The following is a 27,889-nucleotide window of genomic DNA, read 5'->3' on the forward strand; positions in this document are numbered from 1 at the left end:
GGATAGCTACCATACCTGCAATGGTTGAAAACATCGTCCAAGCCAAACCTTGTGTTGATAAAGTGACATTGTAGTAATTTCTTGGCTTGTGTGACTTTTACTAAAGGTTTATTCAGATCTATGCAATGAAATTACGGCCTTTGTCCTGTGTGTTGAAGAGAGGAGTTGCCTTTGCATGGAGTGAAGAATGTCAGGAAGTTTTTGAGTGGGTAAAAAAACAATTGTTGTCATCAGAGCTCCTGAACAATTTTTATCCTGACCTCAATTGTGTACTTACTGTTGATGCAAGCAATTTCCGCTCGGGGGCTATGCTTACTCGCGTAAAGGTAGCGCATACTGGGTATGCTTCTTGTGTTTTGTCTGATACGGAAAGGCAGTATTCAGTCATTGAAAGGGAATTGTAGGCATTTTGATGGGAAGTCATTAAGGAATTATATGTGGGGTAAACATTTTGTGATTCAAACTGATCGTAAGCCTTTAGTGTACATTCTGTTTTTTTTTATTTTATTAATTTTATTAGCAATACATGAGTATACAACATTCGAAAGTACAGAATGAAAAAAAAAAATATATATATATATATATATATAGTGGATACTGGCATCCTAGTCTTTATAACGAGCTTAAGCATAGAAGTCTAAATCATACAGTTTAGTGTACATTCTGAGTGGGAGAAATTCTAAGCAGGATTACACCCCGCATTGCTATGCTTTCTACGAAATTAGTGCAATTTGATTTTGCAGCAGAGTATATACCAGGAGAGAAGAATGGTTGTTCATACGTTTTGTCCCACTCACCAATGTATGAAGGAAAAGATTCAAGTATGAGGGCTGTTGATGATGAAGAGGACTGTATTGTAGTGTCTGTAGATCTGCCTCCATTGTGCGCCTACTCTGAACAAGAGTGGAGAAGAGCAATGAAAGATGATGCCACCTTGGGATTGCTCATGAATTATGTAGAGCTTGGTTGGCCAAAAGAACGGAATCTTGAATTTGATCTCAAAACTTTTGGTAAAGTTGCATAAGAATTGTCTGTAGAGGATGGTCTACTTATGAGGATGGACAAATTTGTTCCACCAATTTCATTGAGAAATTCCTTAATATAAGGGGCCATGAAGGTAATTTAGGTGCTAGTATGACAAAAAAATTGTGATCATGTTTTTGGTGGCCTGTTATGGATCGTGAGGTCAATCAAATTGTCAAGGAGTGTGTAATTTGCTTGAGGAGTCATAGGTCTATGAAGGTAAGATATCCGCAGTTATGCTCTATTGAATTAGCCAGGGGTCTTGAGAAAAGGTTAGAATTGACATTGTAGGACCTTTTTATGCATTGGCCAATACCTCAAAATTTGCACTAGTCATGATGACCTATTACAGTAAGTGGCCTGAGGTTAAATTTGTCATTGAAGTGACATCTAAGGTTGTAGTAGATTTCCTTAAAGAAGTCTGAATTTTCCAATTTGTTGCCAATGAAGTGGATATGTTTTGGGAAGCCAGTGGTGTGAAGCATCTTAAAAGTTTGCTGTATCATCCTCAAATGAATGGGCTGGTTGAGCGGATGAATTAAGTGTTGGGGAAGAGCATTCAGTGTCAAGTCAAGTCAAAAGAACTTTATTCGAATGTTCATAGTAACATCCATAAAAGCACATTTCAATAAAATTTGACAATTAATTCATATATAACTAGAAATCACAAAAAGTATCAGTTTACAGGCAGAATACACAGTTAAAAACATTCGGATTTAAATAATTAAAAGAAAGACTCTCGACAGGAACACAAATTATCCCTCCATGCTTTTCCTAAATTTGATCGTGAGTTTTAAAAAATTACATACAAACAGAGTGAAATCACTACTTAGTAGTTGGAGATAATAAAGTGCTGGTCGAATTTGTGCAAAGTTCAGCTTTTTGAGTATTGGTTTTAGGTATAGTTTCCGTGGTATCAAATAAAAAGGGCAAATGAATAAAAAGTGTGCCAAATCTTGCGGAGACTTATCGTCGCAGCCGCAAGATGGCAACACTTGGCCCCGGTGGGCCCCCCTCGGTACTGCCAGTAGAAGATGGAATAAATCTAGGCGGAACCTCGAGAGTAAAAAACGGTCATAGCCTGTCAGGGGCCATGACAGGTACGGTTCCATATGTACATATGTTTTTACAAGTACATGTTTCCGTACACTGTCTTTCTTTAATTCAGCCTCCTCCCGGGCTAAGTACCTAGAGGAGAGAAATAACTTCTTCACAGAGGTAACATCAGTTTTTCTAGTGAGTTCTGGGGTTGTAAAAAGATCAGGGCGCCCTAGCTCAATTAAACACTTTCTAATATATTTGAGCCAGGGGACTTTAAATCCGTTTTCCCAAGGTATTGCTTCTTTTAAAATTTCTTGGGTTAGGGGTATTTCAGTATTTGTCCAGCAGTTTAGCCAACAAAGTACGGGGTTTAAGGCTAGACTGTCGCTCAAGTATGACATACCTAATTCTTCATGAACGGTGAAATTACCAGTGCCCCTAGGTACCCTCAGAACTCTTTTTAGGAAGTTATTTTCTCCAATTTCCAGACCTCTGGTGGAGGTGAACCCCCATAACTCACTCCCATAACACGCAATGGATATACTTTTTGCTTTATAAAGTTGGAGCAATGCAGCCACTGGTGTATTACCCATGTTCCTTGCAAAATCAAGTATGGCCGCATTAGCCCTTGTTACCTCCCCTATCTTCCTCTGTACAGCCGGTCCCCAATTCAACTGGTGGTCCAAAAGGACACCCAAGTAGGAGAATGTCTTTGTCACAGGAATTTTTTCCCCATCTACATTAAAGGTATTTGATTTTTTATACCCCAGGCCTACCTTCATGACATAGGATTTTGAGTTATTAATACTCAAGTCCCGGGATTGCATAAAGTCATGAAATGCTTTTAGCAGAGTTTGTAATCCTGCTGCTGTCCTGGAGATCAGGACTGCGTCGTCCGCGTAAAGCAGTACCGGCAGTCCTTTCCGGCCTACATAGGGGTAATCGACTCCCGTGTCTAGGAGATACTGTTCTAAGTCATTAATGTACAGATTAAATAGGAAAGGGGCTAGAATACACCCTTGTCGAACGCCACGATGTATTCCAAATTCCCTTGTTACTTTTAAATCTTGTGTATAGCTCGTGTGTCAGAATGCATGTCGGCTAGGAAATTTATCAGATTCTGCTCTATGCCCATTTTTGCCATGACATCCCATAGTCTACCCCGATCTACGCAGTCGAAAGCCGACGATAGATCCATGAATGCCATGTGGATTGTACCTTCTCTGGCCATAGTATATTTCCCTATAATCATATATAGGTTCAGGCACTGGGTAATCGTTGAATGGCCAGGCCTGAAACCATATTGAATTGGGGAAATGATATTATTTTCATCTGCCCAAGTTGTTAATCTATTTAAAATTACGCCCCCCACCACTTTTGCTATGGAGTTAATTAAAGATATTGGTCTGTAGCAAAGTGGACTACTGCGATCACCTTTTTTAAATACAGGTACTATAGTAGAAATCCCCCATGATGATGGACAACCAGACGATGCTGCTGCATTAATTACAGCGGTAAGGACTGGGGACCAAAGTGATGGCAGGGATTTAAAAAGGTCCGGGGGGAGGCCGTCAGGCCCGGGGGCCTTGTTACAAGTTAGGCCTTGAATACCTATTTCAATCTTGTTAGCTGTAAAGTGCAATAAATTCTCCATAGGAGTAATAGAAGAATATTCTGCCTGAGGCTTATTACTTTTAAAAATTACGCTGAAATGAGTGACCCAGTCTTCCTCAGGAATATTTGTGCCAAGTGCCATATTACTTCGGTCGTCAAATAAAGGTTTATTAATGATTTCCCAAAACCTGGCACTATTACCCAGGATTTTCGGGTCTAAAAGAGACTCCCAAGTACTTGCCTTGACCTCTCTTTTCCGTGTTGCGAGGCATTTTTTTATACTGTATACGCATAGCTTTAATACAGGCCGGGTCTCTAGGTCTAACTTTTAGGGCTGTCTTAAGGTCTCTATTGGCCTTAGAGCAAGAGTGATCAAACCATTTTGGATTGTTTCCGATACTCCCTCTTACTGGCACAGTTAATAAAGACCCCACTGTTGCAACGACCCCCTCAAAAGCAGACAAAGTTTGACCGGGGGATGATGCAGATGACACACAGATTGAGAGATCCGAGCTGCAAAGGTTATTTATCGCTGTATACAGGTTATAACAGTCCACCATAGTCCATTTTAATCGGCGCTTTCCATTTATAGATTTTATAATTCCACGGCTTTCACTGTTCTTTCGCAATTCAAGAATACCTCCACCAACGTTAATAGAAATCGCATTATGATCACTGTGGGTATTCCATTGAATGCGAAAATCCGAGACAAAGTTCACCAGGTCTGTAGATAATAAAATGTGATCTATATATGAGCCTTTTGAGTTGCCTTTAAACGTAGGGACAAGAAAAAGTGTATGCTCCGCTGTCTCGGACATGGCGGCAACTAAATTATGCTTGTCCATCATGTTATTTAGCAGTGTTCCGCGCTGCGAGTGGTCAAAGTGAAATCCTTTTATGCTGTTACACCCTAAATGTCCCATGGGTGTCTCTCCAGAATTCCCACAGGGGTGTGTATTAAAGTCTCCGGCAATCAGCAGTTTACTCGGCAGTTTCTCCTTGTTATCGCTCAAAAAGTCACTCAAGGGTAGTAGATTGCATTCTCCAAACTAATTTGATGCATTATAAAAGTTAATCAAGGTCAGAGTGGATTTACCCCTTTTTAGCTCGAGTACTTGTAGATTCCTGTTACCTGTGTGACGGATAGTTTTATGGTGTGTAAGAATCAAACTTATGTAGATGGCCAAACCCCCCTTTGCTCTCCCACTATTAGAGGGTTCAGCTTGATTGAAAAAACTTTGGTATCCCTCTATGTGAGCAAATTTTTTATCTACCAGCCAGGTCTCTTGCAGGCATATCACTGCATATTGTTTAACAAAAGACAGCCAGGTGGGGTCACAGATTTTATCGGCCAGGCCTGCCGTGTTCCATGATACCAGACTTGTAGCATTTAAGTCTATGTTTGAAATTACAGATGTAGCAGCTTTTAGAGAAATGGGCTCTGTTCTAACCACTGCCTGTTCTTCAGGTACGTTTTGCTGTTGTTTTACGTTGGATTGTTCATAACTGAGAGCTTGTTCGTAATTTATGATCAGCTCTGAAATATTTTGTAGAGGTGAACTCTCAACTGGGATTCTTATATCAATACCTATTTGCTTAGTTATTGGGAGGCTGTTAGTAATATCGAAAACATTTAGACCTTTTATACTGTTACTTTTGTCTAGTATCAGCTCACAATTTTCCGTGTCCATATTCGCGCTGGAAGTTTGTAATTCGGGTAGTTAGTCAATCCCCTCCAAATCACACTGGTCATAAAAGGCATGAAATCTATTAGAAATAGGAACATTGTACTGGTTGTTTATATTAGGGAAGTAGGGATATTCCTGTTGGTGTATCTGGTATGAACCTTCCCTACTCTCTGGGTACATTGCAGAATAATCTATAGTTCTATGATTCCAAGGTATAGCCTGGCCTGAATATAATTGGTCACCCATATCGTGGTGGCTGTTTTTGTCTATATTTTGCCAGTGTTGGTATTGATTTGTGTGAGTATAAGGCCCTCTCTGTTCCCCAGGGGGATGGGGATACCTGATATTTGGCCCAGGACCATTTGAGGGGTAGAAATAACTAAGATCCTTTGTACGGATCAAGCTATTTGTAAAACTGTCCCTCCATCTGGTAATGTACCTTGCCACTCTGGTATCATTAAATGTAACAATAATGCAATCTCCTTCTGTAGATTTAAATCTATATCCCACCCAGTCTACCCTCCTAACATGAGCTATGCGGCCGTCAAGATGAGGTTGAAGTGGCCTGTGGGTAGTTAACCAATGAGACACCTTATTTTTTAACTCCGAGTATGTTTCTGTCTTTCCCTCACCCAATTTAGGGACACCTATCAACACCATTGTGTATGGGTGAGACTCTGGGGAAAGATTAGTGTGTATTGGTTTTTTAAGCGGTTTACGAGTTGAGTTTACATTGGAGTCATTTGTTGACGCCATTTGTGCTACCAAGGTCCTTGAGGATCCATGCTGGACAGTTTGTTTGTCCAGACATAGACCCTCAGCTGCCCATTCGCTCTCGTCGTTTTCAACTTGAGGCGACTCAGGAGTGGCATTAATATCTAAAATTACTGCAGGGACACTAATATTGTTGTGGACAGTAGAATTTTTATTAGAAGCATCCAAAACAGTACCTGTCTGCAACAGGGGTGGTGGCTGTTTAGCATTACCAGTAACAAGAGGATTTTTTGATCGTACAGTCTTTTTATTAGACGATTTGGGTGGGCATTTAGGTAACGCCTCTTTTGCTGACAAAGATTCGAATTTTTCCAGTATTAGTGCTGTGTTTTTATTATGTATGGAGTTGGATTTCTCTGTCATTTCTTCCAGCTTGATAATTCTTTCTCTTATTGGTAACAAGAGAGACCTTATTAGGTGTTCTATATGGTCCAGAAATATAGTATCATCTAAAGGTGAAGGGTCAGTTTGACATGACCTGTGGACACTGCCTAATGTGTTATTTGATGGAAAAGACTGGTAGGTATTTAAATTATTTATCTGTTTGGTTAATCTAAAAGTAGACCAAATGTCTTTAGCAGAGGATTTATGTTTACAGGTAGGTCGTGAGATTTGTCTCCTATTTATTTTTAACTTTTTCCTGTACCGACTTCTAGATTTAATTATCGGACTGTCCTTTTCACTCACTGGGGTATTTGAGGATGGTAATCCCCCTGTGTTTACTTCACATGATAAAGTTAAAGGCATGTCCTTCAGTGAGGGAGAGGTACCTTGGTGTATCTGTGGGCTACAGTTTAGTGGTATGCTACTTTCTGCACTGTTACAGATTACTGGTGTGTCTGTATCCAGGATAGAGATTTCTCTTGCCTGGGTATTAGGCAAACTTGTAAAAGATTGCATTAAAAGTGAATCCTGCGAGTTTGTACTAAGATCCAGTGTGTAGATTAGGGGTTAGAGAAAGACGTCTCTCAGTACTTTGAATGGCATCAGCCACGAAATTTATGGTTTTCTGCAGCATTATGTCAATTGCAGTAAGGGTGGGCAGAGGTGTAGTAGGGACCACTTTGTTCCTAGTTGTAGATCTAGTAGCGATAGGTGTCTTTTTAACTTTCATCATGCTGTGATTGAATTGTCCTTAGACAGACAATTTATCTACCACAGTATTGTAGAAATGCCTTTGCTTCAAATCGTGGATATTAGTCACTGTGCAGATAGGCAGGTAATATGTTGAAGTCTCTCACCTTATGCAGGGAATTTTGAGCCGAAATCAAAGGGGGGTAGCCCGTCCCGTCCTCCTTGGGCCTCTGAGGGCCACAGAGGGCCCGCCCTTTGCCCGGGCTTAGCATTCAGTGGGATATCACCAATAAGTGTTTAATGCCAAAGCTGTGAGGAGTATGTTGTGGTTTTTTCACACCACTCCACATGCAACAACAGTGGTTTCTCTTTTTGAATGACTGCATGGAAGAAGGGCTACTACCTACTTTTGCCCAGCATGGACGAATAAGTGGGTGAAGTCGTATAACAGCAAAAATGTGAATGTCGAAGTGAGGAATAGAGTGAGCAAAGTACAGGCGAAACAGAAAAAAATATTTTGATGGAAGAAACATGGTCAGAGTACTAGATATCAACAGTGCTTAATTTGTGCCGGTGCTTTCCGGTGCTTAGCACCGGCACTTAAATATCAGGGCCGGGTCTATGAATCTCTGCTGTGCGCACACCCACATTGATGATTTGTTCTGTTACTTACTGTAAAAATAAATATATACCTTTCTTTATTGTGTACTCTGTCTGTGCCACAGGCCCGCCCGCAGCGTGTTTTCATGTAAGTATCCCGCCGCCCGGCCGCCGGCGTGAGTCTCATCATACTGTCAGTGTCATCACCGTCTTGGCGTTAAAACGGATTCGTGTTGCGAGTGCAGTGACTTCACTTGCAAGTTGCGAGTCAGCGCTGCCACGACTCACACACACTTCTTAATTACGTAGGTGAGGTAGCAGCCCTGCTGCTGCTCCTGCCCAGGCCAAGTCCCAGAGGAGAGAATATAATATATATTGAATAATAAATATATAAAATAAAATATAATATGTGTAAAGAAGTTTCGTTTCATGATCATGGTGGCCGCAGAGTTGTTGACGGTTTCTGTTTGCCAGTGGGTGGGCGGGCCGCGGAAGTTGGTGGGGCCGGGCTGGAGGTTCTGATGGGGGTAGGGGCTGTGCGCACCACCAGTTGCCACACCCCAGCATAACCGTGCTGCACAGTTACAGCGGCAGGCGGCAGCTCCCCATGCCAAGAGTAATCCTCATCCACAATAAATTAGCCAGGATGGCGGCCCCGGCCCGTCCCGACCAACGACGACGACGAGGCCGAAGGGCAGAGCTGGGCTGTGCAACTGTGTCTGGTGACGGTTTGGTGCCTTGTGGCGTGGCACTGCAGCCATTACGGTGTCTACAGTCTACTACAGGACGGTCTGGCACTGCGGCCTGGTAGCAAGCAGGCAGCACGCAGCAAAGTACAACTGAGCAGTACAGTGTACAGCTAGCTATGTGTGTGTCCTGGCCTGCCGACCGGCCCCACCAGGAATAAGGGTAAGAAGCTACAAATTAAGTTAATCAAAGCACTTAAAGTTAAGTTGAGCTGACCCGGTCGGTCAACTCCCACACTTTGTTTTTTTCCGGTGTACGAGGGGAGGGGGGTGGGGGGAGGTGCAACCTTGTGAATATAACTTTCATTTCATGTTAAGGGCAGAGCAGGCATTCTATTCATATGCTCCAAGTTCTGCAGCAGTAATTGAATTCATTTATTGTAATTTGTAACCTTTTACTAACTAAGCGAACTGAAGTCAGCTGAGCTAACTAGGGATGCCAATTAATTGGCAATGCTATGCCGTCACCGTCCGGACCAGGCTGACCGTTAAAAACAATAAACCAGCAATACATCAGACAGATGGACGATAGCCAGGCACGATGCTCCGCTCTGTGTTATTTATCCAAAGACACTGGCAGTCTGAGCCTGGGACAGAAGACTTAGAGGTTAAGCAATACTACAGTGCCCACATGATTTCAGATAGCTGAAGAGTTGTCACATTCTGGGGGGGTGAGGGAGGGCATCCTTTCGCGTTACGCCACCGGTGTATGCACCAACTAAGGGCTATGCCTCAAAGATGCACTGACTGAGTCTAAGAGATATAAGGCATGTATCAAAACTGTAGTACACACTCTGCAATAAAACTGTCCCCCAGGAAATGTATTTTTAGTAAACCTACTTTTATTAAACCTCCACAGCAGGGCAGGCCCTGTATGATATCTACCAGAAATACACAGTCGGACTCCGAACCTTTCCCGCGCAACCACAGACGCAGCTGCTTCCTTCACCATACACAGTGGCTCTCCACTCCGATCGTGACTGACTGCAGTTGAGGACGAGTGTGGGGCTCTGATATTATGGAGAAGCTTTGTGGTGGGGCCGGGGGCGAAGGGTGGATGGGTGTGGGAGGTGTAAGGGGTGGACACCTGGCAGAGTAACAGCGAGTGCAGCAGTTGAGTCCTATTTATTCTGAGCATTCAAGGCCAGGGGATAAAACCGGTAGTGCACGTGATCAAATTTAAAATGTTTGAGTTCCAAACGAACTTCGCATCTCTATTCCACACTCCACATGAGCCCTTTCCCACGCCTTGTGATCCACACAGAGCTGATGAAAACTGTCAGCTTACGAAAAACGTGTGTACCTATTTTCTTTTGCAATTTTTTTTCTATAGCACAAACTCGACCCTGAAGGTACTAGAGGGCTTTATAAAAGGGCCAAAAACATTGACAAGGGCTCATTCATTTTTGGTAGACACCGGGAGATTAAGTGATTTACCCAGAATCACAGGATTTTGAGCCCCTGCAGAAACTCAAACCCGGTACCCCAAGCCCAAAGTCGGCAGCTCTGGTCATAAGGCCACATCCTCTCTCTAAACCTATCTCTCACACTTCTTCACCAACTGCACTAATAAGCTCCCAAAATACGATAACAGCAACTCCATGGTCATCATGGACAACATTGAAACACTTCCCACAACAGACCCAATTCAGGCAGGAGATTCACGATTTTTTAAGGTCAAAATGCCTATTTCAGCTATCCTGTGCCAAAAATTGCCTTTACTTCTATGTAAGTCAATGGGAAAATAATTTCAGCAGATGTTTTTTTAATTATCTCCCACTTTGCTTCTTTAAAATGCTGACATGTATGTACAAGGTGTAGCGTGCAACTCATATAGGCACGTGCTTCGGCGCTTCGGCGCCCCAGATAAGGGTAGAAAGTCCTAAATAAATGTAACAATACAGTACTCTTTTTCTGGCACACCTTATATCCTGTGCTCTTTCTCAGCTTGAAAAAATCCCTTTCTACAAACAGTGCCCCATCATATCCTAACATACATTGTACAACATTGTACCACATCCCACAGCCTTTCTTCCCCTTGTACACAATCACCCTCCCACACTGCGTGCCATATTTCCTTTATTATCTACACACATAAATTCCCACATCTCTTTTCCCAATTGTATCATCATGGGCACCTTCCCATTCCCCATTCTTATCCCAATATACAGTACAGACCTTCTCACCCTCAATATAACCCATTCTTCTCCTTTCACACACTTTCGCTTACAAAAACAAACTTCCATCTTCCCAACACTCTACCCCCCAGCACAATGTTATCCTTATCCGCAGATCTTACCATCCCCATGGCCTTCTAACATTCTTAGAAAGAGCATGCACATCACATTTCTTCCCACACCACCCTCTCGCATACACACCTCAAACAACACATGGCCCTTTCTTACCTTAACACCCAGACCATCTCATATCCCATACCGCTTTTCATACACACACACTCTTTCACACAAACACCCACCCATCACCTACAGTTCTCATACACTCTTTACAAGAACACGCATACACTTTCCCATACTTCTGGATCTTTCTTACAGTGAAATACAGGTACCTTTTCACAACCGGAAACAACACCTTACCTTTAATTACAAATAAAATACATACACCTTACGCACCATATGAGATATCACACCCTCACACAGACCTTCTATCTATCCCATGCCTCTTCTTATCCTTACACGAACACATACCAACAACATGATCACCATATACGTAAAGGGAAAAGACATCCATACACATTCCCACACCCCCATGTCTCACTCTTAACCACATGCACACACACACAGACACCATGTACTCTCAAAAGAACATACTCACATATTACCACACCACTGTATTTAACTCTTAACCATAGGTGCTTGTGAGCACCATTCTACACTCCTTCAAGATCATATATTCTTACAGGAACATGCACACACATTCCCACACCACCCCTCACTCTTGTCCTTAGATACAGACATCTTTGCACAATCTGCTGCCCCACCTTACCTCTATACACACATCCACCCTCCATACGCCCTTATACACAGACCTTTTCCTAACCATGTCTCTTTTTATCCATATTTACACACACAACACACACACCATGAACCTCATATACTTTCAGAAAAAAACACACACACGTTCCTACACTATAGTGTCTCACTCTTACTCACAGTTGCGCGCACACACTCGATCTTTGACACACACCATCCACGCCTCATGCCCTTTCTTCCACTTACATCCAGACATTGGCATAGCTCATGCCCCTTCTTATAGGTGTACCCAAACTTCCACATAGACATACTTTCCCACCCTCCGTCATTATAATATAACCTCAGAATAACACGCACATCTCTTCCCGCACTGCTATGTCTCACGCTCATCTTGAAATACACACACCTTCCCACAACCTGGTGCCACCCTGAATCTTTACGCACACACTCTTTCTTTGTTGAGTTCGTGCAGGACGCAGCAGCACCTTAGGGTCACTGTCAGGTCATGCAACGAGCCCGGGTACAAGAGCGTGGAGGACATTCCACGGCCTGGCCCTTCTTAATGCATGAGGTCTGACATAGACTCTGTTAAAAATGGCATGCCCTACCGCCTACCCCCAGTATTGTTCTTTCCCCAAATCAGCACACAGAGCACTTAAATTGTCCCTTTTCAATGCATTAGTGGTTTTACCTCATTTATTCCAAACTTGTGCTTTAAATGCACATTTGCTTTAATCTTTTTCAAAATGGTTCACCGGGATCCTCCTATCAAAACCTTACTATGAGGAAGGCTCCCATTCTAAAATTCAGATCAGGTATTATATATGACTTTTAGCAGTGCCACTTGAAGATGTGGGTGGAGCTAATAAAGTGGGTGGAGCCAGTGGAGGGAGTGGGTGGAGCTTGGAAAAGTGGGTGTGGCCTCTGGCAAACATTTGAGCACCTGCACTTCATATTTTACAAATTAAGCACTGGATATCAATGTGGTAGATATGGTACGTATCTGGAAACCTGTACATGTAGTAGCTAAGGGTGGGAGTAAATTTGGTGATCCCTTTGAATTAGTGGATGTCAAAGGATTGGGGGCCAGATGTAGGTAAATTAGATTTACCGATTTTTAATTACCGAATTTTACCGATTCGGTAATTAAAAATCGGTAAATCTAAAGTGTGGATATGTAGGTATATCCAGATGTTGAAATACCGATTCTTTAACAATCGGTATTTACCGATTCTGTAAATACAGAATCGGTAATGCCCATTCATTCCTATGGGCTTCAAAGTGCTTAGGTTAGAGAATAATGCTTTAAGTAATTTAGGATTAATTGCTCTGTGTATACAATGTGCATTGAGATTAAACGTGCCATATTAAAGTTGCACGTGTAGGCTGCTTAATGAGACATGTAATGCTGTAACATGAGAACAATCTTTGATAACATAAATGTAGGGTTAGGATTTATTAATGAAATGCTTATGTTGCTGTATTAGAAATACATTTAAAAGAGTGAAGGCCTGATAGAAGAAACGCTAGCAGAGGCCTAACTGTGGTTTTTTTAGCATGACTAGAAATGCTGGGTTGGAAATGTACCTTGAGAAAAGCTTATGTTTGCAGTTGAATTTCGAATTGAAACTTAGAGCGTGCAGAGGGATTCGTTCTCATGCATTTCTTTTGCCGGTGTAAGGTCATGTAGCTCGTTAGATAGAATGAGCCATTGTTTAGAAGTTAAATTGGTAGGAGTGAAGACGAAGGGAATGCGCTGGCAGGTGCACTTGCAACATTTGGCGAAGGAGGTACCTGGGATCCAAGGACACAGCAACGGTTTTGGAAGAAGAAGGTTTGACCCTGGAAAAGTACAAGGGGCTGTACCTGCTGAAGGAGGAGTGCCATGGGCGTACCCATTGTTTTGGGGATTTTGTATTAGGGAAAGTGCCCCGAGGGTGGAGAGTTAGTTTGGTCGTAGTGAGGCTAGGGTTAGGGTCAGTTGGGTTTAAACTGGGTCCTGTCTAAGGCAGTCCAATTGGATATGCAGTTAGACATGGATCTTAGTTTGGACTAGGCAGGAGAAACTAGGGAGCATCTTAGAATGAGCTCAGTAGTTTAGGTTACTTACCTGGAAAAAGTGAATGTGCTTCTTAGAGAGTCTTCACAGCTGACACCTTTTTCTCTTGCCTGGGAGGTATGTTAAGTAGGGATGTCACTTTAGAGTTAGTGTAGGGACAGACTAATCTTTTCTTTCCATTGGAACAGATGCAGTCGAGAGTTCCAGTGGGCACAGTGATTGCATGCCTGATGCTTCTTGAATTAACTTTACTTTTTATTATGAGTCGTTTGAGACTATTTCGTAGGATTATGTTTGTATTAGTGCCAGTTTACTTCTTGAACCTCTTGCTGAAGTGCTTGTATGTTCAGTTATTTTTGGCTTTGTAATACATTTTCAACTTTCCTTTGGAGTCAGTGGTCCTTCAGATAAAAATGTATTGATTTTGGGAATCTGTCAAAAGGGTATTGAATTTAAAGAACTTCGTTCAGACTTCCATGCAGACTAAAGAGATCTGTTGACCTGGGGATTCCTCGGAGTGGTAAGGTAAAAATCTAGGTGGGAATCCCAGCATCATCAGTGTCAACAGATAGAATCACTTTCACAGTCACAAGGAAATGTTTTTTTTCCTCCTTTGGCTACGAGGTCGACTGGGCGGATCATTAAACAGTTTTAGCTGTTTCTATTTCGTCATTCTTGGTGACTAAGCCTGTGTATACCAGTCAACTTGCAGAACAATCTCACTGTCTGAAGAGGGGCGGACCTTGGAAGGGGCAGGGCCTGGCACCGAGAAATATGTAGGAGGCCCTTTTGAAACCTTCCCCAATCTTAAGCCCCCCTCCTCCACAAAAAGAAAGAAAATAAAGCTTAATGGACTTTGGCACTTTAAAGCCTTGAAAAACGAGCTGGAAAGCAACTATTAATAGTGTTTTTTAGCTCGTTTTTCCTGCCATCATGTGATATTGGCTTCTCACCGGGAGACCGTGTGATGGGAGCCGATATCGTCTGTCACACTGTGGCACTGCGTGCATTGGCGGGTCTGTAGTGCTTGGTGCAAACATATTTGCCGCCCCATTGTGAAAGCAGTTTTCTGGAGGCGCTAATGTGTGACAAAAATGTTTGTGTAAATTGTTTGTGTTGCATTTTGTTCTGGTGGTGACGTGTTATTTTTTTTATGCTGTTGTGTTTTTGTGCTGCACAATGGCATTGTGTTGTTGTGTTGTCCAGTGGCTGTTGTGTTGTGTTCATTTTTATTGTGCCCTATTATCTTTTATTTGTTGTTTTATTTTGTTTTTTAATATGTTCAGTTGCTTACTTTAGAGATGTCAACACATGCAGCCATATTTCCATGCAAAGGCTGCAAATTCCTTCAAGGAGCCAGTGACAAACAACCATTTTCCACTGCTAGCATGATAAAATACCACTGCTCTAGCTCTACAACTATTTAAGACACCTGTCCGCACAAAACTGTGGCAGTGACTTGTCTTAAAATATCATTTCCAGTTCTCACTTTACATGATAGGCAAAGTACATGCTAGATGCCTTCGTCAATCCACCCTTCCTCACTAAGAAAAACATTTACTATTATTTAATTCAATGCGGCACAGCAAGTGAACATGCTGCATTGCATTGTGTGGAAAGGAGAGAGGAGAAATGCTCCATATTTACAAAGATATGGAGCATTTCTACTCTCCTCTTGCGCTGGTGCACTGCGTGCTGCCTAGCCGCAATGCAGGCACCCTTGCACTATAATGCAAGGGTGCCTGTGTTACGGGCATGGCTGTTTGTGTGCAGGAAGACAGCACAAAAACAATCTTAAGAGGTATTTTTCACTTTCTACGTGAGCAGCAGATTGCATAATCTTAGCGCAAACCCAGATTCACATGTTTTTGTAAATCTGGGTTTGCATTTAACTACGAGGGTAAATTCATGGGATCTCCCAGACTCCACCCATGTAGTGCCTGCCGGACACAAAGCAACTCACAGCAGGACTATGCGCTGTGTTGTGTCCCTTTTCATTTACTAACTAGGGGTGAGTGCAATTCACGTACTTTTAACCATAAAAACTCCACAATATTCAGTGGAGTGCCATCAATGGGTGGAAATGGGCACGACGATGTGCTGTTTGCCCTGTGATTTTATTGCCAGTAGCGTGTTCCACACTGAAAAATCAGCGTGCACAGTTACTCGAGTCGATTTTGCTAACACTCAAGTAGTTTTTCTACTCGAGCTGCAGCCTTCTGGCTGCGAACGGTCATTACCTTTGACGACCTCCCATGTTAGAAACATCTTGACAGATGTCCTCTTAGCGACTGTTAATCACACTAGGGGACACCAAATCTCGCTCGCACTTGCCACCTTACTGTTCTGGAGCCTTGCACAAGAAATTATTATGCCATGTGGTAATTGGCTGAATATGGCTAGAACTCTGGGTAACAAGACTCAATCAATCAATCAATCATCGCATTTATATAGCGCACTACTTACCCAGTGGGTCTCAAGGCGCTGGGGGAGGGGGATCTGCTACTGCTCGAACAGCCAGGTCTTGAGTTGCTTCCTGAAGGCGAGGTGGTCCTGGGTCAGGCGGAGGTGGGTGGGGAGGGAGTTCCATGTCTTGGCGGCGACCGTCCCCCTGTGGTGGCTCTACGGATGCGGGGGACGGCGGCGAGGGCGTGGCTGGTCGATCGAAGCTGGCGTTTGGGAGCGTAGAAGTTGAGGCGGCTGTTGAGGTATCCTGGGCCTTGGCTGTGTAGGGCTTTGTGTGCGTGGGTGAGGAGACGGAAGGTGATTCTCTTGTTGACCGGGAGCCAGTGCAGGTCTCTCAGGTGTCCGGAGATGTGGCTGCGGCGGGGGATGTCCAGGATGAGTCGTGCTGAGGCGTTCTGGATCCGCTGGAGTCTCTTCTGGAGTTTGGCGGTGGTTCCGGCGTAGAAGGTGTTGCCGTAGTCCAGACAGCTGGTGACGAGGGCCTGGGTGACCGTCTTCCTGGTCTCGGTGGGGATTGGTGGGGATCCACCGGAAGATCTTACGTAGCATGCGCAGGATGTTGAAGCACGACGAGGAGACGGCGTTGACTTGTCTGGTCATGGAGAGGGAGGAGTCCAGGATGAAGCCCAGGTTGCGTGCGTGGTCTGTTGGTTTGGGTGCGCTGCCTAGGGCGGAAGGCCACCAGGAGTCGTCCCAAGCGGCGGGTGAGGATCCCAGGATGAGGACTTCCGTCTTATCTGAGTTCAGTTTCAGGCGGCTGTTCTTCATCCATTCGGCTACCTCTTTCATCCCTTCGTGAAGGTTGGCTCTGGCGGTGGTGGGGTCGTTGGTAAGGGAGAGGATCAGCTGGGTGTCGTCGGCGTAGGAGATGATGTTGAGGTTGTGCTGGCGTACGATGTCTGCGAGGGGGCTCATGTAGATGTTGAAGAGGGTTGGACTGAGCGAGGAGCCTTGAGGGACGCCGCAGATGACTTCGGTGGCTTCAGATCTGAACGGAGGGAGGCGGACTCTCTGTGTCCTTCCGGCGAGGAAGGAGATGATCCACTCCAGTGCCTTCTCCTGGACTCCGACGTTGCTGAGGCGTTGTACTAGGGTACGATGGCAGACAGTGTTGAAGGCCGCGGAGAGGTCGAGGAGGATGAGGGCCGCTGTTTCTCCGTTGTCGAGCAGCGCTCGGATGTCATCGGTGACTGCGATCAGGGCGGTCTCGGTGCTGTGGTTGGCCCGGAAGCCAGACTGCGAGGGGTCAAGGGATCCGTTCGTCTCGAGGAAGGCGGCCAGCTGCTTGTTGACGGTCTTCTCGATGACTTTTGCAGGAAACGGGAGCAGCGAGATGGGGCGGTAGTTTTTGAGGTCGGTGGGGTCAGCCGATGGCTTCTTGAGTAGAGCGCTGAGTTCGGCGTGCTTCCAGCTCTCCGGGAAGGAAGCGGTGTCGAAGGATGTGTTGATGATGTCCCGCAGGTGGGGTGCGATGACAGCGTCGGCCTTGTTGAAGACGTGGTGAGGGCAGGGGTCGGTTGGAGATCCGGAGTGGATGGAGTTCATCGTGCGGACGGTGTCTTCGGTGCTGATCGGAGTCCAGGCGCGGAGGGTGGTGGTGGGGGGCGGTGGTTCGGTCGCGGTGTTCGTCGGTTGAGTGCTGAAGCTGTTGTGTATGTCCGTGATCTTGTTGTGGAAGTAGGAGGCGAGGGAGTTGCATAGGTCTTTCGAAGGGGTGATGTCGTTGTTTCCGGCGTTGGGGTTGGAGAGCTCTTTGACAATGTTGAAGAGTTCTTTGCTGTTGTGTGCGTTGTTGTCCAGTCGTTCCTTGAATGCAGTTTTCTTGATGGCGTGGATGAGTTGGTGGTGTTTTGGGGTGGCGAGCTTGAGGGCAGTCATGTTGTCCGGTGTTGGGTCTCTGCGCCAGGTTCTCTCGAGGGCTCGGCAGTTCTTCTTGGAGCTCTTGAGTTCGTCGGTGAACCATGGGGCTTTCTTGCTACCGGGTCTGCTGGGCGGGGTCCTCAGGGGGGCGAGCTCGTCTGCGCAGTCGCTGATCCACTTCGTGAGGTTGGTGGCAGCCTGGCTAGGGTTCGTTGTGCTGGTGGGAGGGTTCATGCTCAGGGAGGACGCGAGCTGGTCGGCTGTGATCTTGTTCCAGTTCCTGCGTGCAGCCTGTTGCTGGTGGTGGTGGATCGTGGTCCTTGCGAAGCTGAAGTGGACGCAGCTGTGGTCCGTCCAGTGGAGTCCGGTGGCGTGGCTGAAGGCGATGTCCTTGCTGGATGAGAAGACGGGGTTGAGTGTGTGTCCGGCGTAGTGGGTGGGGGTGGTCACCAGTTGCTTGAGTCCCAGGTTGGCGAGGTTGTCCAGCAGGGTGGTGGTGTTGCGGTCGTTGTTGTTCTCCATGTAGAAGTTGAGGTCCCCGAGGAGGATGTAGTCAGCGGAGCAGAGGGCGTGCGGGCTGATGAAGTCGGCGATGTCTTCGCTGAATTGTGTGCGTTGTCCCGGGGGTCTGTAGATGAGGGTGCCTCTGAGGGTGGTCTTGGGGTTGATGTGGACCTGAAAGTGCAGGTGCTCGGCGGTTGCGAGGGTGTCGTCGGTGTTGGTCGTGATGCGGATGGTGTTCCTGTGGACAATGGCGATGCCTCCTCCGGTGTGGTTGATGCTGTCCCTCCTGATGATCTTGTAGCCGTCTGGGATGGCGATGGCTATGTCGGGCGCTGAAGAGGCGTTCATCCAGGTTTCCGTGAGGAAGGCGACGTCTGGTGATGTTGTGTCGAGCAGGTTCCTGAGCTCGACGGCGTGTCTGTGAACGGAGCGGGTGTTGAGCAGGATGCACTTCAGGTGGTTGCTGCTGTTGCTCGTCGAGGTCTTGAGCACTGCTGGAGTGGTGCAGGTCCGGATGCAGGTGAACTTGCAGGCGTTGCAGCAGAAGGGTCCGTGGGTGCGTCTCGGGTTGGCTCGGTAACATCCCAGGAGTCGGCCGGCGTTGAGGGCGTTGAGTTCAGTGGTGTCGTAGGTCCGGCGGGTGGGGTGGTGACGGCGGGGGCCAAGGGTCCTGGCACTGGGCGCGGTCCAGGCACGGACGGGCGCAGACGGGCTTACCTTTGGCGCACCTTCGCCGCTCAATCGGTGCTCCCGCTGCGCGCGTCCCCTGCGCGGTCGCTCTGGGGGCGTCATAAGTGAGGAGCCGGGAGGGCGGGTCAGCTGGATGGCGGGAGCGGGGCGGCCAATGGGCAGGAGGGGGGGGGCGGAGGCGCCAGAGGTCAGTGGCGGGAAGAAGGCGGCAAGAGCACCCCGGAGGGGGAGGGCAGCCGAAGCGGGGGAGAGGGTTACAGAAGGAAAGGGTGACCAGGCGGCGGGCAGGGGAGGCAACAGGCACACAGCAGGGGTACAGAAGAAAACGGGGTAACAACAGGCGACAGGGGAACCAGGCACACAGTGGAAGGCAGGCAGGCAGCGGCAAAACGGAGGTAACAGGAAGAGCGCAGCCGTCAGCAGGGCAGCGTGCTGGCAGCAGCAGGCAGGAGCGGCGTAGGTGGGGCGACCTCGCCTGGGCAGGCTCGAGCGGTTACTCCAAGTACCTGCGTTGGGACTCCTTAAGTGAGGAGCCGGGAGGGCGGGTCAGCTGGGTGGCGGGAGCCGGGCGGCCAATGGGCAGGAGGGGGGGCGGAGGCGCCAGAGGGCAGTGGCGGGAAGAAGGCGGCAAGAGCACCCCGGAGGGGGAGGGCAGCCGAAGCGGGGGAGAGGGTTACAGAAGGAAAGGGTGACCAGGCGGCGGGCAGGGGAGGCAACAGGCACACAGCAGGGGTACAGAAGAAAACGGGGTAACAACAGGCATCAGGGTAACCAGGCACGCAGTGGAAGGCAGGCAGGCAGCGGCGAAAACGGAGGTAACAGGAAGAGCGCAGCCGTCAGCAGGGCAGCGTGCTGGCAGCAGCAGGCAGGAGCGGCGTAGGTGGGGCGACCTCGCCTGGGCAGGCTCGAGCGGTCACTCGACTAACATGGAGTCACAAAAAATTGGCCAATTTTGTGGGCGGAATGGAATATTTCACCCACCCCTATTACTAGTCCACACAAAGTGTGGCTTACTAAATGCCAAAAAGATTTTGCGTCTGGGCTGCACCACTAATGTGACACAGCCTGACACAAAATCATAGTGAATCTGAGCCTACATCTTTCAACTAGTTCTCACTTCTTGAATCCTCCTCATACAATCAGTTTTTGCACTGTACCACTTTCTGCAGCCAGAGATTGTATGTGGTATGTATAGAGATGTCCCAGACGTTATCTAACTAGGAATCAGTGAAATAAAACCTTCCACCTATTGGATCTGGAATCATTGCATTAAAATCCAGTCCTTTCTTATGGTCTAAAAATGATCAGTTTCTCCTGTCGTGGCCATGCAAAATGTGACAGCAGTCGAAAGCATGTGAATGGAATGTTCACAAGTAATTCAACGTAAATTAATGCTCAGGCTTGAGAGGTTGTGAGTTATTGTCCCAATTTACCAATCTTTTTTCTATGGGTTTACAAATCAGATATTAATCACACTTACGTGAGGATTAGGACCAATTTGGGCAAATAATAAATGCCCCAAAAATCCTTATTCGGCAGGTAACATCAGGTTCAGTTGCATCAGGAATTACAAATACTGCAGGAATAACACATCTCATGAGTTTTTCACCCCGACATTTCACCTGCTTCAAGAGGGCTTAATGACCTGTGGAAAAGCAACCATAAATGGCATAAAATATGGAAATTGGTGCAGAACACCAATTTTTGTACATATTCCCATTTCTCAGGAACATACTTCTAGTAGGCCACGCTACCCATAATCCAGAAACACTGATACACATCCTATCAGTATTTCTGGGTGCTGAAATGCATACTGTAGGGCAGTCTTTACTCCAAACTTCAGGCTAAGACTGATGATAGGGCATACTCCTTATTTTAAAAGGAGGGTGGGGTATATTCCTGAAGTGCACAAGTGCTTAGATCTTGGGAATATATGGGAACATCCCATCCGTACTCCATCCTAAAGTGCACAAGTTCTGAAGCTGAGGTTCTGAAGCGCCTACAATGCTACACTGTTTACAGTGTGTTGTGGGTGACTGTTGTCTTAATATTGAGCCTTAGAGAGAATTGTTTTTATGCTGTGTATGGTGACCACTAGGAAATTGTTATTGTCTTTTGTGATGTAGCTCTAGGCACTGGGATGGATGGGGAAGTGTGATAGACACACAGTTTTTTAAAGACTGATGGTCAGCTGGCAGCACTGATTAGTTCTTCAGGTCCCTTTTTTGTGTAGGTAATTTTTCGTTTATGTTCTCCATCCCATTTCCCATGCTGGCTGTGACAGGAACGTGAACTCTGTGACCTTATGGATTTTGAGATGTGTTAGAAATGGGTATTTCTGGTTGGCTAAGGCTTGCGCCAAAGCCAGGCAGAAACCACCACTCTAAGTCAGGGCAAGGAAGTCACCCGCCAAGATAACCCCTGCTCTCACCCTCTTGGTAGCTTGGCACGAGCAGTCAGGCTTATCTCAGAGGCGATGTGTAAAGCATTTGCTCATGCACCCACCAGCAACAACATCCCAGGCCCCCCCACAAAAGGAACTCCACACAAGGTTATATCAAAAATAGCCTTTGTATTATACAAAACACATTAGATAATAAATACACACTTTACAATGTGCCATAGGCACGGGCAGAATTTACAAGGGATTATATACACAGGACAGGGCCACCTGGACCACTGTCAGGAATAAGCACTTGGTAGAACTAGCGCTTGTTAGAAATAGCACTTTGTAGGAATAGCACTTTGTAGGAAACACGCTTAGAACTTAGAACATATAATAACTGGCGGCGGGTACGGACCGTGCCTTCGGTTCTGGTGGCGTGGGACAATGCGGGTGACCTCCTCAGCAGACCGGGGCGGGGGGGGGGGAGGCGGCTGGTACGCTACAAGCGTGCGGGTGTTTCTCGCCTCCCAAAGGGGGCTCCGGGCTTTTTCAGAGGCTGGGGTGACCCAAAGGTGTGCGTCTCAGAGGAGGAGGGGGGCAGGATGCGAGCGGCCCAGCGAGGCGGACGCGGCTCGAGGCGGGGGCGGCCAGGCACAAGCTGCCAAGGGGGCAGGATGCGGGCGGCCCAGCTGAGCGGGGCACGGCTCTGGGAGGAGCAGTGCGGCTCTAGGCAGGAACGGTCAGGCACGAGCTGCCAAGAGGGCAGCATGCGGGCGGCCCAGCTGAGCGGGGAACAGCTCTGGGAGGAGCGGTGCGGGTAACGTCAGGGGCGGCCAGGCACGAGCTGTTAAGGGGGCAGGATGTGGGCAGCCCATCTTAGCGGGGCACGGCTCTGGGAGGAGCAGTGCGACTCAAGGCAGGGGCGACCAGGCACGAGCTGCCAAGGGGGGAGCGTGCGAGGCACACTTCAGGCGGGGCTCCAGCGGCACCGGGAGGTCAGACAAGTCCCAGCAACTTGTCAGGGAAGGCACAATAGAGTCCACTGGTCCTGGGACTCTGGTCAGGGGTAAGCTCAGTACCAAGCCCTTGGAGATAGTTTTAGGCACAAAAAGCTTCACACATGATGCATAAAATAACATTCAGCAGTGTAGGTAAGACACATGACGCATAAAAACACATTCAGCAGTGTAGGTAAAACACATGATGCATAAAAACACAATCAGCGGTGTAGGTAAGACACATGACGCATAAAAACACATTCAGCGGTGTAGGTAAAACACATGATGCATAAGAACACATTCAGCGGTGTAGGTAAGACACATGACTCGTAAAAACACATTCAGCGGTGTAAGGAAGACACATGATGCATAAGAACACATTCAGCTGTGTAGGGAAGATACATGACGCATAAAAACACATTCAACGGTGTCAGAACACAGGGTGCGCAAAACATACTACACACAGTACATTTCCTAACACCCAAAGAGCAATAGCACAGGAATCATAATAGCACGTAAATCATATTTAGCGCAGAAATCACATTTAGCACATAACTCACATTAAGGTCCAGGTCGCGCCACTGCGCCGAAGCCTAAACGTAGCAGCTGCCCACTACTTGCTGGGCAGCTGAGGACAGGGACAGAACAGGGCCTAAACGCTGCAGCTGGCACTAAGTGCTGCACAGCTGGGGAAGGCCAGGGTATGGATGAAGGAGTGCGACTCACTCCTAAGTCCAAAGAGCAAGTCCCTTAGGAGAGAGAACCTAAATTGTGCAGCTGCCCACTACTTGCTGGGCAGCTGTAGAATCAAAACTGCGGCGTGGACCAATGTTCCCTCAAATTCTTTTTCCTCTGTGTGCGGCAGTGTAAGGTCTCTGTGCACTGAAACCAAGGCTATGTGCGCCGGGAACCAGACCGCGTGTGTGGGTGCAGTGCCAAATATCACTTCAAACTTTTGCTTAGTGGTAGTGTGTAGTGGTCAATTTTTAAAAACCTGGACTGTTAAACTTTGTTACATCATTTAGACTACATATAGATCCAACGAGATAAGATGTATGCCTCTCCAATGGGTTTCTTCTACCAACATTGTGCTTCGTCAACCCCCCAACCAAGGGAAGCACAATGCTTACTTCTAGCCTGAAATTAATCTAACAGCCCTATTGCCACCCTCACTTTGCAAAATCGTTTTGCACCCCTGTGTAGGATGTCAGACATAGAATGACTGAGTCCCACTTCAGCCCATAGCCAAAAACTCAACAATTCCTATCTGAACACCTGAAAGTAATGCGTTGTTTTGTCCAGTGTGCTGACACGAGAGTATCTCATTGCATTTTAGCTGTCCCAAGGGTAATGTAGTTCATGAAATTAGATCATTCATCTACCCAACATTAATGGAAATATCTTCCATCTAGTCATGCATTTATACCAGTGTTTGATGTGTCATGTATGCAAAATTAAAAAATGATGATAGATAAACCTGATCAATCATAATATAAATGTGCTATCTGCAGGAGGTCTCACTGAATCCAACACAATTTATTCCTGGGTAAAAATGATCAATTTTTTCAATCGCCAGCATTCTAACAATTGAAGTTATAATTATCATGGTTTGTGTTCTCCTTGCACCACGCATGGGGGCACAACGGTGACACAAAACCTAGTATGACAGTCACCAAGCCACGCAACCTTGCGTGGCTTGGTAAATGTGGAGTAATGCAAAGCGGCACAAGTCGCTGCCTTGTGATACCCTGCCCCAGGGAGAAGTCCTATGGGTGGAGGAACCTAGAATGGAGCATGCAGTAGCAGAAGCTGCAGAATATTTGTGCCTAGTTTAAATTAAAAGATAAACAAGAATTGGTAAAGCCAATAGGTCTATGAGACATATTGACTTTGCCAATGTTAATAGCCATGTTGTACAGGATTGCGGCAGCTGTGAAGCATGGCTGGAAAAGGCAAGAGGAGAAGTGACACGAGGGAGAGACAACAGAGGCAAAAGGTGAAACACATGGGCAAAGAGAGCAGCTTGGTACGTGGAAGAAGCACATAGGCAAGAAGGAGCAATTTGGAGATGGGCAGAAAAGCACAAAAGCAAGACAGATGGAAAACATATGCACTGCCATGGAGTATTTAAAAAAAAAGAGAAAAGTATTTTCCTAAAAGTGAGCAGAGGAAGCACAGAGGCTAGCCAATCAAATAAATAGTAAAAAGACTATGCTGCATGGAAGGGACAAACACAAGATGAGTTGGTGGAAACAAGGAAAGACATCCAAGAGAAAACAAGCCAATAAGTGTGACAGTAAATCCAACCAATGGTAAGCAATGGACAGGCTGCAAGCCACTGTAAGTCTTGGTAAGCCCACAAAATGTCTTTGACTACCAAACAGCTTGTGCTCTCTGGTTAGCTCGACTTAAAAACAAGAAGCATTTTGTCTTCTTCATGAGAGTTTTTCAAGGTGTGTTAAAAATTCTAATGGCCTGATTCACAATGGTATGTCACACTTTGTAGTATATTTATACATTTGTAGTAAGTTAACACTTTGTAATAAGTTTAGCACATTCAGTATTCATAAACTCTCAAACTTACTGCAAAAGTGTAAGTTACATGCCTCCACCCCAGAGTTATGCAATTGGTGTACTTTTGTGTGGGTGAGTGCTATACCTCTTTAAACCTGGCCTTCAACATCTCTAATAATTCTTCTTATCCCATCCATGTTAGTAGTAAGTCAGCCATTTTTCCCACCCACTCTCCGGTGTTCCTCCCACATTTACTACTAAAATCTGCACTTATATGTGCGGAGACTCCACAGTTGGGGCGGAGAACTCTGCACATATAAGTATAGGCAAGCCTTACATTTTGTAGTATGTTTTGTGGTGCAACATAGTAAAGTTTGAGAATCAGGCCCTAAGCATCTAAATCACTACATTGAAGTAGACTACCTAAACATAAAAGATGCACTGTCCGATAAATGTTAGGTATTCAGAATTCTACTTCCCGGTTTTAACACAGCCGTGCAAACCTTGCAGAGGTAGATGAAACAGTAGGAGTCTCTCCTTTTTTTTTTTTTACTTTTTTTGACCAGCTGGGTCTGGTGGCTCAGTGGACTAATGCATGTACTGCAGGGGCCTGTGTTTTACCTCATGGTCACAGGTTCAAATCCTGGTGGGTCCACTCAGCCTTTCATCCATCTGTGGTCGATAAAATCAGTACTATTGTGTTGGGTAACATCAAACATCTGTTATCCAGCGCCAAGCCACCCGTAGTGGTGAACATGCACTTTACAAATACACATGTTATGTTATATGATAATGTGTTTTGTTATTTATGGACATTTCTGAGACCGTGTAACCTTTGATATGTTCTTTTTTTGTTCTCACCCTTTCAAAGAAGGAAATTGAAAGTGAACATGGCTTGTTAGTGTCTGTGTGTTCTGTCTCTGGTTAGCGTTTCTAGTTTTTCGTTACACATTATAAGATGGCCTTCAACCACTAAGTATATTGCTGATAATAATTGTTGAGTCTAAATTCTGAATGTAATCACCTACATATTAACATGAATACAAGAAAACCACAAGCTTTTCCAAAACTATTAAGGCCCACTAAACTCACGAGCATTCTATTGTCTTATAATGAATAGGCACCTACCCTATCCGGCCTACAAGCCTTACACAGACCAACTTGGTAAAAGTAGGTAAACATGGGTTGTAAATGTGCTTCTTTTCACTTCAAGTTTGAGTGCACCACAATGACTCAGACAAAGTGTTAGCCCTGGATATATGCCAGAACTGATCAAATAAGAAACTTTAATTTGGAATGTTAAATCCCAGAATAAAATACAGCACACCTGCCATGGACACAACAACGTCCACAATTAGGACACATATTCAGCCTTTACTATCATGGCTAGGTGGTGACTGGGGTAATATTAAACAAATGCTGCACTCACATGTGATCGCTCCGAAGAGAGCATTTCTTCCATGAAAGCAGCAGTGAATGTTACTCGGAAAAAAATACAGCAGTATTATGGACTAATTAAAGCAGTTTCGAGCTTTCTGTCAGTTACGTGCTTTCTGTTGCAAAATGAAAGATATATAGGGTTGTGCCGCTGTTTAAAGGCTGCATGTTAAGGCTGTTTACTACGATGTCACCACAAGCAGTGAACTGTCACATTCTGACTGCCACATTGTTGCTGCAGCTAGTCGGACTGTCAGGGGCATCACATATGAAACCAGAAATGGAGCAATGGGTACACAGTTTTCGCTGTCAGCTGTAAAACACTGAGGGTCAGATTTATGATAACTGGCACATCCCCAGGGATGCGCCAGTTATTTTGCGCCGCTGCTCCGCCACCCATGGTGCGCCGCATTTACAATGCGGCGCACCATGGGGAAAAAACGGCACAGATGCGTGACGCATCTGTGCCGTAAAGGTGGCGCATTGCTGGAGTTGCGTCGCAAGCGCGACGCAGATCCAGCAAGGCTCGGGGGTGCCCCATCTTTACAATGCTGCGTCAAGACCTACGCCTGCTTCAAGCAGGCGCAGGGTTTTGACGCAGCATTGGCCTGAAAGTGACTGAGTGAAATCTTATAGATTTCACTCAGCCACTTTTGCGAGGCGCACCTGCCCCGGAACGCACACCCTGCACCGGAACGCCCACAAGTGACGTTGTAAATGGGTCGTAGGGATGCGCCACGTTTACGCCGTAGTTTCGTGACGCAAACGTGGCGCATTCCCAACATAAATATGCCCCAGAGTGTTTGATAACTGGAAGAGAGGGGGAGTGAGCGAGGCGAGGGAACTGCACAAAAACACATATCAACTCACACACATACAGAGACATGCAGACAGAAGTGCACACAGGTGCACTGACACCTGCTCACAAAGAGCAAACAAGACAAACTCACACACAGACGCCGTCCCACACATATACAAGCACACAGGACACCCAAACGAACTGCACAGATATACACACAGGAGTAGCCTGGTCGGTGCAGGCGTACCTGCCTTGTGCCTTCCCTGCTGCCTTCACTCGCTCCCACAGCGTGAACCCGCCGCTGGGCTGTTTGTGTCTGGTGTTGTGGTGACCTCACACCTTGCGGAGGTTAGGCTCAAGTATAAATGCATTAACAGGGAAGACAGGCACACCACCCTTCCTCGCCTTCCTTTCCACACTTTGCCACGGATCTCGTGGATCAGATTCTGAAAGCACACGTCGTGCTTTAGATGTGCTGCATTCTTTTCCCTAATAGTGGGCTGCTGCGGGGTGATTATTTGCCTTTGAAAGAGTACTCATGTTAATTGCAGCGCCCGTGTGGGGCACTGCAATTAACATGAGTACTCTTTCAAAGGCAAACAATCAGCCCCGCAGCAGCCCGCTAT

Source organism: Lissotriton vulgaris, chromosome 2_1, assembly GCF_964263255.1.
Source record: "Lissotriton vulgaris chromosome 2_1, aLisVul1.2, whole genome shotgun sequence".
Classification (NCBI taxonomy): Eukaryota; Metazoa; Chordata; class Amphibia; order Caudata; family Salamandridae; genus Lissotriton; species Lissotriton vulgaris.